At 43.3% G+C, this 12,511-nt stretch overlaps 1 protein-coding gene across 2 annotated transcripts in view; it reads left to right on the forward strand.

Moving 5' to 3' along the window:
* PCDH11X (protocadherin 11 X-linked) overlaps positions 1-12,511 on the forward strand; it is a 415,202-nt gene that overhangs the window by 188,736 nt on the left and 213,955 nt on the right. The window lies entirely within an intron of this gene.

The following is a 12,511-nucleotide window of genomic DNA, read 5'->3' on the forward strand; positions in this document are numbered from 1 at the left end:
AAACAAGCAGTGAAATATGAAATCCTAGAAGTTAGGTTTGTTCTAGGGGCACTTTACTCCCAAAACTTGTGGCAAATACAATATAGGAATTTAGAAGTAGAAATGAAAAAGCCCTCACAGCTCTGTTGAAGCCCGAGTGCATTTCCCTGTGCTGGGTGCAGGGCTGGCTGTGCAGGTTTCCACAGGACAGTCTGTACAGAAGATTAAAACACACGAGCTCTCACCTGCTGAACTCTTCCCTGCAATGTGGTGTTGTTTGTGCGTGCAGAGAGGAGATATTCCTCTGTAAATCTGCAATCCTTGTGCTGCAGGGGAGTCCCTGAGCTGCTCTCCCAAGCTCAGGGTTTTCCCTTTTCCCAAACCAAAGCTCCCAGGTGCAGAGCTGTCCTGTCCCCATGGCCAAACCTCCCCAGCCCTCCATGCAGGCACCTGCTAATCACAGCAGTTAAGGCTCATCGATCCGTGTGTGCAATCAATGATGTTTATGTGCAGTCCTGCGGGGCTGCCTGTGCTCCTGTCAGCAGCAGGAGTTAACCCTTGGTGTGCAGGAGCAAACTGCAGGGATGGGGCTGGTTCCAGCAGCTCCAGTGCAGCTGATGGAGTGCAGGGGATGGAGCACAGGGGATGATGGAGCACTGGGGATGATGGAGCACTGGGGATGGAGCACTGGGGATGGAGCACAGGGGATGATGGAGCACTGGGGATGGAGCACTGGGGATGGAGCACAGGGGATGATGGAGCACTGGGGATGATGGAGCACTGGGGATGGAGCACTGGGGATGGAGCACAGGGGATGGAGCACTGGGGATGATGGAGCACTGGGGATGATGGAGCACTGGGGATGGAGCACTGGGGATGGAGCACTGGGGATGATGGAGCACTGGGGATGATGGAGCACTGGGGATGGAGCACTGGGGATGGAGCATTGGGGATGGAGCACAGGGGATGATGGAGCACTGGGGAGGATGGAGCACTGGGGATGGAGCACTGGGGATGATGGAGCACTGGGGAGGATGGAGCACTGGGGATGATGGAGCACAGGGGATGGAGCACTGGGGGATGATGGAGCACTGGGGATGATGGAGCACTGGGAATGGAGCACTGGGAATGGAGCACAGGGGATGGAGCACTGGGAGTGATGGAGCACTGGTGATGATGGAGCACTGGGAATGATGGAGCACTAGGGGCTGATGGGCTCCTCCTGTTTCCATTTCCTCACGAGGACCTGGGGTTGGGTTTGGGCTCTTTGGGAGGATTTTGCCTCCAGAGTTGACAGAGGAGTTGTTGAAGTCCTTGTCATTTAGTGGGGCACTAGTTGGTGACAGAGGTGAATTTTGCAGCCACTTGTCCTTGGTGGTTTGTGTGATTGTTGCCAGCAGTTCTGTCACAGGAATATTCTGTTGTACTGTCCCAGGATGGGAATCCTTGTTCTTGCTGGACCATCCCCATGTTGTTTGATTGCTTCTGAAAGATGCATTTGCCCCAGCTTTACTTAATAACCACAAAGATTAAAATTCATAAAATATTTTTGTCAATCCCATTTCTTCTTTACTAAAAAAATAGTCTTTTTTTCTAAAACAAATGCATACAAAGAAGCTAACACTAATAGGCTTTTTTATTTCTTGGAGAGAAGAAATGTAATCAACAAAATCAAAAACTGCTGGAACCATTATTGTAGCAGAAAATTAAATTAGTTGTTAATTCTTTCATGGATGTAATTCTGGCCACTGCAAATCCCTCCTTAGGTATTTTGTATAAAGTGAGTAAAAATTCATGGCATGGATAAAAGCTTTGTCTATTTTATGAGCAACAGGCAAATGATCCAAATGGTGCTCATAAAGCAAATGGTTCCCAACTCTAAAAGGAGGAGAAATGTATTTAAAAGCTGCTGGAATGAACCATGAGTAAAGCCAATTCCTCTGTACAAAAAGGTGTTACTTCCATGAAAGTTTCTGGAATCCCCCCCACCACACACAAGGGAGAGATTCACTACTTGTATCTTCTTAATAATAACAATAATTAAAAAATTCATTTGCTGTGCTTGGGCTGAGAGCTGCTGTGGGATGAGTTGTGTCAGCAGAGAGAGAATGGAGCAGCCCAGAGCAGGGTTTATGTGCAGGGCCAAGGGGCAGTGAGGCAGAAAGAGCCACATCTGGCCCTGGAACCAGCAGGGGAGAGGCTGGTGCCCATCAGAGCAGGGCAATTTCACACTGAGGTTACAGCCTGGGGCAGCAGGGAATGGGATCTGTGTGCCCAGGGATCCCTGCAATGGGATCTGTGTGCCCAGGGATTGATTCCTGCAATGGGATCTGTGTGCCCAGGGATTGATTCCTGCAATGGGATCTGTGTGCCCAGGGATCCCTGCAATGGGATCTGTGTGCCCAGGGATTGATTCCTGCAATGGGATCTGTGTGCTCAGGGATTGATTCCTGCAATGGGATCTGTGTGCTCAGGGAGGGATTGATTCCTGCAATGGGATCTGTGTGCCCAGGGATCCCTGCAATGGGATCTGTGTGCCCAGGGATTGATCCCTGCAATGGGATCTGTGTGCCCAGGGATTGATTCCTGCAATGGGATCTGTGTGCTCAGGGAGGGATTGATTCCTGCAATGGGATCTGTGTGCCCAGGGATTGATCCCTGCAATGGGATCTGTGTGCCCAGGGATTGATCCCTGCCATGGGATCTGTGTGCCCAGGGATTGATCCCTGCAATGGGATCTGTGTGCCCAGGGAGGGATTGATCCCTGCAATAGGATCTGTGTGCCCAGGGAGGGATTGATTCCTCTGCCAGGGCTGCCAGGGCTCCCATTTGCCTTCTTGGCTCAAGGTTGGGTCTTGGAAGCAGCCAGGTTTTGCTGGGAATTTTGAAACAGCTCTGCAATTAGATAAAAAAATCCAAAACCAAACCAAAACAAAACAACCCCCCCAAAAAAAAACAAAAACAAAAGGAAGAGCTGTATTGCTTCTTCAGCCTCATTTCTTCTTGTGTATAGTGGGGTTTTTGTTCTTGGTTTTACAGCTGTGTTTTTTAGGGGTTTTTGGCTGTGGTTTATTAAGTTCACAGAGCAGTATGACATTGACATTGCAGGAATTATTTTTTTTCATGGCCATGCTTTTTTACTTGTAGTTTTCTGCATCTCTTTCTGTGAACTCAGTGAATGGAAACTGATGTTGCTGCCTGGAAAATAAAGTATGAGAGACTCATTCTGATAAATTTGGGACAAGACCTTTGCAGATAAGGAACATGTGTGGGAGTAGTTGCCCAAATAGACTTGTCATTGGTTTACAAGCTTTATTTAAATGCTAAATACCATGTATTCCTGTGGTTGTGTTTTTTGCTGCTTTGCCTGATTAAACATTTCGCTGATAAACCCTGTCAAGGCTGTTCAGAGCTACTGCAGTTAAGATTATGTATTTATAGCCTCTAAATTTGCAGTCCATTATAAACAGGACAATTTAAAATCAAAGTAATCTGTGATTGTTTAAATTTTTGACGTTGCTGGTGCTGAATTTTGTGTGGCAGTGACACAAATTAATATTGGTCACCATGGTTCTGAATCAGAAACAAATTGTTCTCCCAGATTTTGGCAAGGTGAGATTGGTCTCTTCTCTGGCAGGATGAGAGGAAATGGCCCAAAGCTTTGCCAAGGTTTAGATGAGATGAGGAAGAAGTTGTTCACTGAAAATACTGGAATGAGGCTGCCCAGGGAGATGGTGGAAGCACCAGCTCTTCAAACCTCCAGGATTCTGTCCTCATGGGAAGATGAATCTAGAAAGAGACAATAGGGATTGACCATTTTCTAACTGAAAAGGAACAATGCTGAAGTTTAAACTGCAGGAGTGGCAAACAGTGAGCTTTGCCAGCATGACAGGTACAACAAAACTCCCACTCTTCAGTTGCAGAATATTTTGGATTTAATTTTTGTCTGGTGACTCCTACATCACAGTCTCTCTGAAATACTTCATACAAGTGGTTCCTAGAGGTGTTCAACAGGATAAAATGTGAGAAGGTGATGTTAGTGCTGCTGCTTTTTATTTGTTTATTAATTGCAAGAACTCCAAGTGCTTTTAGTCACTGAAGATAATGGCTAAAAAGCCAGGATACAGCTGCATTAATCTTCCTGGCCCAAATGTAGCATAATTACTTTAATGAACACGTTAATTTATCCAGGCTCCTCATGCTCTTCCTCCTTCACAGTTCATGCTGTCAGTGGAAACAGAGACAATGATGACCCTCTCCTCAAAGTTCTCTGGGAGGGCTGGGTGTCTGAGGAGGATGATTTGCACGTTTATGTGTTAAAATAAACTCCACTCACACCAACAAAGCTTTATCAGCACCTGGTGTGAAGGTGGGGCATTCCACAGCACTGAGCATCACAAGCAGGAGCAACAAGATCGAGGCCAAATGCAATCATTTGTGTCTCAAAAGGAGAAGAGGATTCTTCTGAATCCATAGTTTTATTTTCTCTTTATTTGTGTGCAGAGCACAGTCCATTTTTATTTTATTTTTTTAGGAAAATTACTTTTTCTAGAAAGGCAAAACCACTCAGACTCAAACCTAATTACAAATGATAGAGTGTAGGGGGTTTTTTGCTCAATTTTAAAGAATCACTTTATAATCTTGGAACAGTGGATAACAACATCACTAATCCAATATTTTAGCAGTAAATACGTTTGATGATGGGAATTGCTACACTAATCTTATATCCCTCCACAGTATAGTTAAGAAATCCACAGGGGGTTTTACTAATCAGTTTTTGTAAAGTAAATCAAGTCATGTAATTCTCATTGCCTCCAAATGCCCAGTGATGCAGGCACAGCCATGTGCAGCATTTTTTGTTCTTTCCATTGGTTCTGAACCCAAATCTGCAGCCAGGCTTTCCCCTGAGCATTTCTGGGCAGAAAAGTCTCCAAGCACCCTCTGACAGAGATGTCTTGTTAGAGGAGCTGGCAATTCACCTTGTTCCCCTCACCTCCTGCTCACAGGCAAAAAGCTGCCAATAATAAGTAGAATCCAACCACATTTGCTACTCCACTTCTGATAAATATGCTTGAAGGTACTTACTTAGGCACTCATTTTATTGACAAGTGAGAGATATTGCAATATGGCTTGTGGTTTGATCTGGGCTTTAAAAACATTCAAAATTAAAATAGCTTGGTTTTTTTTATTATAAAAAGAGGGTTTTAAATTAAAAATAAATATTAGCAACTGTGGTTAAATATTTGAATAGAAGCAATTAATAAGAGTTTTGTGCATATTTTGTTCCCACAGTTCATGGTTATTGAATTATTGTTCATGGAGTCCTGGTGTGCTCTGTTTGCTTAGGTCACAGCTTGAGCCTTTAGGACTCAAAACCAGTCAAAGTCAGAATGAAAACAAAGCTTTATTCCTGGTTTGGTGTCTTCAATAGAAGCTAGCCACTGAACAGATTTATACAGTCTATTCACACCCAGGTTATATTCAGTATTTAGCATCTGTGTGCTTAAAATATTCCCATTTTATTTGGTGCCTTGGTAAAATCAAATATTCCTTGAATATATTTCTTATTTAACAGAACTTCAATTGTAATCCTGAGTGCTAACACAAAAGGCTTGGTAAAATTAAAAAAAATCACAGTAATAAAAGACCAGGTCAGAGTAGAAGGTGTGGGGATCCAAAGTGCAATTAGAATTGCCTACAAAAATATCAGAAGTGTTTTTGAGCACTCCACTCTTAAATCCTGATACTTTACCTCTTCAAATGGAGGCCTCCCAAACTTGAAGCCAACTGGAAGCAGACAATTGTTTTGGTGTGATCTGAGAATCTGCAGGAATGAAAAACATTTTATTAAGAAACTTCAGAGAAAAGCAAACACAGTAATTACTCCTGACCTCCTGAAGAAATAATGTCTCCAGAAATCAGGGTGGAAGGTGACTCAGAGGAAAGGGGCATTAACAATTCCTTGGCTATTGATAGTTCCCCCTGGTTCCAGTTAATGTGGAATAGAACACCACCAACTCACCACACATAAACCAGTATATCAGCCTGTAGTAGGCCTCTGGGAGAATTCAACTGAAAAATAAAAAAGGTTACTGCAGGATGTTTGCAAATAAAATCTTAATTCTAATTGAATCAAGACTTACTCTGCAGCAGAGCAGAGTTGCTGGGATCACCTGGCCAACAGAAGAACTCTGTTTGTATTAATCTAGTAGGATTTCAGACAGACTTTACACATATATAAGATATCTTTTCAAGATCCAGTTTTGCATGACCGTGGAGGCCAGTGGCTGATGTAGCTGAAAAGTCACTCAGAGAAAATAAGGACAAAAAGGAAGCAGGCTCACAGAGCTGTGAGCACTGACTTCACTATTGATTTCAGCAGGGGACACTATTACAAAAGCAGAAAATAATTCCCATTTCATTTATCTGTTTTGCAGACTGGCTCGGGATTCTGTGATAAAAATCCTCTCCATCTGAGCCAGTGCAGAGTTGTCTCATGAGTTAATTAAGAGCAGCCAGGCCTCCCCAGGCAGTTCTGGGGGAGCTCTGCTGTGCCCATCCCTGCCCCACTGCTCCCTGTGCTCCCACAGCCCAAATGCCACAACTGCAAAATGCAAAATCAGCCTCTAGCTGAGCCTTCAGGTCCTCCTTGAGATATGAAATTGTTTCTAAGTCATTTGCTTTGTAGAATATCTTTTCCTTTTCGTCCACCGTGGCAGCGATGCTGTCTGCCTAATTCCTTTGGCTCACACTGTTAAATCTTCTCTTTCCTCTTGCTCCTGACATGTCAAAGTTGCTTTTACAGACTCAAAAAGAGCAAAGAATTGGTGGGAGGAGCAGGGAGCTCATCTGCAGAGCATCACCTGCCCCCTCAGCCCGGTGTGCAGGCAGACAGGTAGCTCCAAAGCTGTCAGTGTGCCTGGGGCTGCAGGAGCAGCAGGACATTCATTCTCCTTTTGCTCAGGCTGAGCTGGAGGAGATGGGCACTGAGCAGTGAAACATGCAGAGGCATTGTTTAACAAGGGCAGGCAGACAGCCCTGCCAGTGCCTGAGCAAATCTGCCTCCAGACAATGCAGTGGCACCTGTGAGGGGCTCAGATCTCCGTGGGGATGCTCAGGATCCTTTCCTCCCCACGGGATTTCCCTGCTATCACCCCCTGTTGCAGAGGGAGCAGAGGCATCCTTCTCATTTAGGGGAAAACTCCCAGTATCAAAACCATTACGTGCCATTGGACTTTAACTTGCTGTGAGCTGTGCTCAGCTTGCACAAATCCTCAGATGGGAAACATAAATTATGAGGGGTCCCTGAGCCTGGTGTCACTGCAGTGAGTGCAAAGGGAGGCAGGAGCTGTGCACAGGAACAGATCCATCCCCTCACTGCTCCACCAGCACAGGGATTTATGCAGCTGGGGTGAGAAGAGCAGCTTGAAGAGCCCTTGGAAAACATGAACATAATAAAATCTCTCTGGTGTTCTGTTTTAAATCTTAAAAATGGTATTGGCTTCCACGCAGATCTTTGCATGGGGAGTGTTTGAGGGAAAGCTTTTGGAAGTTTTGGGTTTTCAACTCTTAGTTGATCACCTGAGGTTTTCTTTCCCACACTGTTTTAGGAAAATTGTAACCATCTTTTTCTGGTGGTGGTTTTGTTTGTTTGGTTGCCTTTTTTTTTTTTTATTGTAAACTTTTCCAATGTTTAGTGAGGATATTATGTCTTAATTCCTGATGAATTTTTGACACCACTTTTTGTTCTGGATAGCAAACAGAGCCATAAAGTCTTCCCAGGCAGTAACAGCAGGAGGCACTCGGTGCATTGTGAGCTCTCCACCTGCAGAGCTTCACTCCAGTTGTGATCCTCTAACACTGAATATTTCACTACTGGTCACTCAGGATGGAGGCTGAAACCCAGGGTCAGGGGACAAATTATTCATAAATGCCATTAAGGCTCCCAATGCACGCCCAACCTCTCTCTCTCACATCTTCAGTGTTGAAAAGAGACTTTGCCTGAATTTAGTTAACTGAAATGTGGGATTTCAGCAGCCCATTAATTTATATGACTATTGTTTTGTGTCTGTAGTGGAGATGGTGGCTCTGGGTTACCAGGCTGCTCACCCTCTCTGGCAGCTCCTCATCTGCGAAATCAGTTGTTTTTCTTGAAGGATATTTTATGGTCTGATTAATTTTTTGGCTGAAAATTGTTGCATATAAAGCAGATATGCTCCAACTTGATGCCCCAGTGCCTATAAGGTAATGGGCATTATGGACTCATGCAATCCCAAATGAGATTAACACCACTGCTCTCTCCATCTGCCTTTGAGAAAGAATCCAATAAACAACGAGGGAGGATTATCAGAGTCAGCATTTGAGTGGGTTTTAGCTCCTGCAAGGAGACAGGGACCTGTCAGAGGGTGCAGGTGCTGCTGTGCCACTCTGGGTGCCCTGGCTGAGTCCTTTAGCCCAGGGCAGCAGTGCCCTTTAAAATGGACATTTCTCACTCCTCAGGCCGTGCCTCATGAGCTCCCTGGGCAGCAAAGCTCCACAGGGCTTCTTGCTGAGGGTTTATTGGTTTTCTTCACCTAAAAGAGATTTCAAAACAAAGAAGTGATGAAAAATGAATGGTGCTGTGGAGAGTTTTCCTATTCTGGCAGCTTTTGAGTGCAGATTGAGATGCTGAGCTGGGAGTGTCTGAGTCCAGCCTGGCCACAGATGTCCCTGTCCCTGTCCCCTGATCTGTACCAAAGCTCTGGGATGTGCAGGACCATGGTGTACTCTCTCATAATTAGTTCAACAAATGAGATCTTCCTCTAGATCTCTTTTCTTCATGCTGTCCCATTTCATATTTGTGCAGAGCAGCAGTCAGTGATTTCCAGGCCAGAGGAGCTCCAGCAGTTTCTGTCCCTCTGAGCCTGCCTCTGTCACTGCCCAACAGGTTTGTGCTGCAGCTGGAGACAAATTACAGTGAGTCCCAAAACCATGGTGGCCTTCAATTGCCACTGAAATGGTGTTTTCAGCCTCCATTCTGCCTGCTTGGAACTGAAGGACACAGATGAACAGCAGAATCTATGTGCCAACTCAAAATACACTTAAAATAGATTTTTATAATACAGTGTTTGTCTTTTCTTAGAAAATAAAATTATTTTGGATGGCAGCTAACTCTGCCTTGAAGAAGGAAGGGAGTTTTGGGTGTACATCATTCTTTCTAAGGATGAAATTCTTCATTTGAAAGGCTCCTACAGAATTCTTCCATGCTGTTATAAACACAAACTGCTTTCTGATGGAATTTTACAAAGTGGTTCTAACTGAGTTCTTTATTAAGGTAAATTAGGGACAATGCCATTAGAAAAGGATGCCAGGCTCCAGACAGGAGGTGTTGGTGCTGCAGATCAGCATCTGTATTTTAGAAAGTGATCAGCAAAACTTTACATTTTGGCTTTGTTTTGAAACGCCTTTCTGCTTCCCCAAATAGCACAATTAATGTGGTGCATTGTGCTGCTTCTCTCACTCTAACAGATACTAGAAGTTTCCCAGACTCAGGAAAGAATTAATGTTGCAAACAGTCTGACAGTGGTTGGTGTTTGCAGTAGAATTCATCATCCCTGAAAAGATGCATATTCTACTGCTTTGTTTTGAAATCCATAAATTTGCACAGTGCTTTGTAATGCCCTGGATTTCACTATATATCTGCAGTACAGATGGTGTAAACTACCAACCCAGGCAGAAATTGCACTTTGTTTTATTTGTCATGCCCTCTCTTTGTGCTGCTGCTCTCCCCCAGGATTTTATTCTAAATTCCTCTTCACTCTTCAGCAAAGATTCACATAAATACTCAGGTTGCCACCATTTGTGGAAATTCCTCTGCCAGGGTGCCCCAGTCAGTCACTGCCATGGACAAGATTAGTTCTGCTAATTTTAAGTTAAAGGTTTTCAGGGCAATATCCTAATCTGAAGTGCTATTACAGATTAATCAATTACTTATTGCCAAAGTACTTGCACTGTGGGGACATTGTTAGTACTGGGTTGTTTATCTGGTAATATATCATATTTATATTCTATTCTCTTAATTCCTAGAGTTCTTTCCCAATAAGAAAACCTGATTTTTACAGTGATTCTCTGCCATACACATGTTAAAATTTTCTCCTTCCCAAGTTTCATTTTTGGATTTTAGGGATCATTTCACAGAATCAGTTAGGTTGGAGAAGATGTTTGCACTCATCAAATCCAAGATCCATGAAATGTTTGCCATCCCCAGTGGATTCTTATGTTTCATCTGTGCTGTTTTCCTGTCTGGGAGGTGCTGCATGAGGCAGTCAGGTCTCTGAGAACAAGGCTCTTGGTTCTTTTGAATTCTGATTGTTTTTTAACTGCTTTCATACATGTGCCTAACACACAGATATCTGCCTATTTAAGTGAGGATGCTTTATGATCTGCTTCATTCTTTCTATTTCAGGATTTACAAGTGTTGTGACTTGGAAACATCTGAACATTTTTTATTTTTTTATTTTTTTTTGTGAAGAGAAGCAGAGTGAGAGGGAAGAGTTTGCTGGCTTTCTCTTCTCAGAACACAGCTAAAATGCTCAGCTTCTGGGCTTGGCAGTTTTACAGCAACTTGATAAAATAAAAATAATCGTGCCATCACTATTTTATCTTCCTCCTTTCAGACGTGCTTCCTTCAGAATTGCTTCTTCCTTTCATATTTGTGGCACTGTGCTCAGCAGCGTGGCAGGCTGTTCACAAGCTCTGCCAAGCTGAGGATTTGAGAGAAAGTAAACAACTCAGTTGGAAACACAGAGAGCAGGAGTTGTGGAGACTCTAAGAAGCAGAGATATGCTGCTGTATTATACAAGAGTTCACTTAATGGAAAAATGCTGTTTTCCCCTTGCAAGGAATGAATCTCTCGTGCTGGCCATTGTGAAATAAGCCAGCCATGCCCAACAACTTCTCTATCAAGTTGTTTTGTAGCACTCATCCTGACTGAGGTAGGGGAAAAAAAAAAGAGGATTTTTGGCCTTCAGTTAGAAGATAAAACAATATTTATAAGGAATAAAGGCACCTGCTAGAACCACCTAAAGAGAGCTGACAGAAGGAGCTGGGAAATTCCCCAGGGAGCTGCAAGAGGGGCAGTGATTGAAGGAGTCTTTTCCTTTATGTAAAAAAGTTTTTCCTCCCATGTTCCTCAAATATTGGTTTACTTGCCAGTGATATTTATTCCGTCGGCTACGAATCCATTAGTGATGCTTTACTCCAGCAGATTTTAGTTTTTGCAAACAGGAGTGATTAAACTCAGCAGCTTCTCCAGTAATTTGTGTATCACTCCTACCCTCATCAACAGCACTGAGATGAAAGACAATTCTTAATTATCTTCCCAGGGAGGAGGTGGGGCTTAGCTATTAAGAAACATCTTAAAAACATTGTCTAGTGCAGCTTTCCTGAGGAATAAAGATTGTTGTTCTAGGATTTCCCTCCTCCTGCCTCTTCTGTGCTGTTCCTGTGCAGACTCTCTCTTTCCACATCTCCACAATATGAGAGAGATGAAGCTCTGATTAGACCCCAAAATTATTACTTTTTATTTTTAAGTTCATCCCCAGGTTTGTGAGGCCCTGAGACATCTATATTAGTTTCAGGGACCGCAGGTAACTCATGCTGTGTATTTTGCTGAATTAATTCATCCCTCTTGGAAGCACACTTCAGGTCTTGGGGAAAAGTTTTCACTGAAAGACCTTAACAGATGTTTCTACCTTTTTTTTTTTTTCCCAGTGGCATCTCTTTCTCAGGATGTGTCCTGCACTTATTGACGTTTAACATAGTGCAGATCACTTGCACTCAGATATCAGAATTATTGGACAGCATGGCTAAAATAGATAGCTGTTACAATTACCAACTTTTTGAACAGGAAAATTCCTGTTCCAACTTTATATTGTCTTGAGAGATTATTTTTTTTTTTAATGGAGTCAACCACTTAAAAATATATCTTAAACATGTGTTAATAACTACCAAAACATTTATACAGGTGTTTACTCAGTGATCTTCCTTCTCCTAATGAACCAAACTCCCTTGGAAGGGAAGGGTGGCACTCAGGATGGCAAGGACAGAGTGCAGAGTGCAGAACAGCTTTGCTTGTGATGCTGAAGCAGGAGCAGAGCAAAGCTGTGCTGGGATGAGGGAACACACAAAACAGAGAATGCAGCAGAAGACCAAACACAAAAGGCTGCAGAAAATAAATGCTTCTGAATTAGTCTGTTTAGCCATGATAGATGCCTTGTCAACCTGCTGCACCTAAAAGCTAAATACATGGGTTGGAGAGGAGAAAAAAAGCCAATTGAAGAAAATCAATCATTGGGGTGTAGGCTATTAAATGTTGACAAGTGGTAAAGGCTGGTTATACTGCTCTAAAACTTTGGGGGATAACAAAACACCTTTGAGTAAACTTAGACTCTTTAAATCAAAAAGGAAAGTTTGCTGGTTTTCTTCATGGCATGGTATGTCAGGGGCCAGTATTCTCAGAGACTGCTACACAGTGTGAAATTTCTGCTTCACT

Source organism: Catharus ustulatus, chromosome 14, assembly GCF_009819885.2.
Source record: "Catharus ustulatus isolate bCatUst1 chromosome 14, bCatUst1.pri.v2, whole genome shotgun sequence".
NCBI classification, from domain to species: Eukaryota; Metazoa; Chordata; class Aves; order Passeriformes; family Turdidae; genus Catharus; species Catharus ustulatus.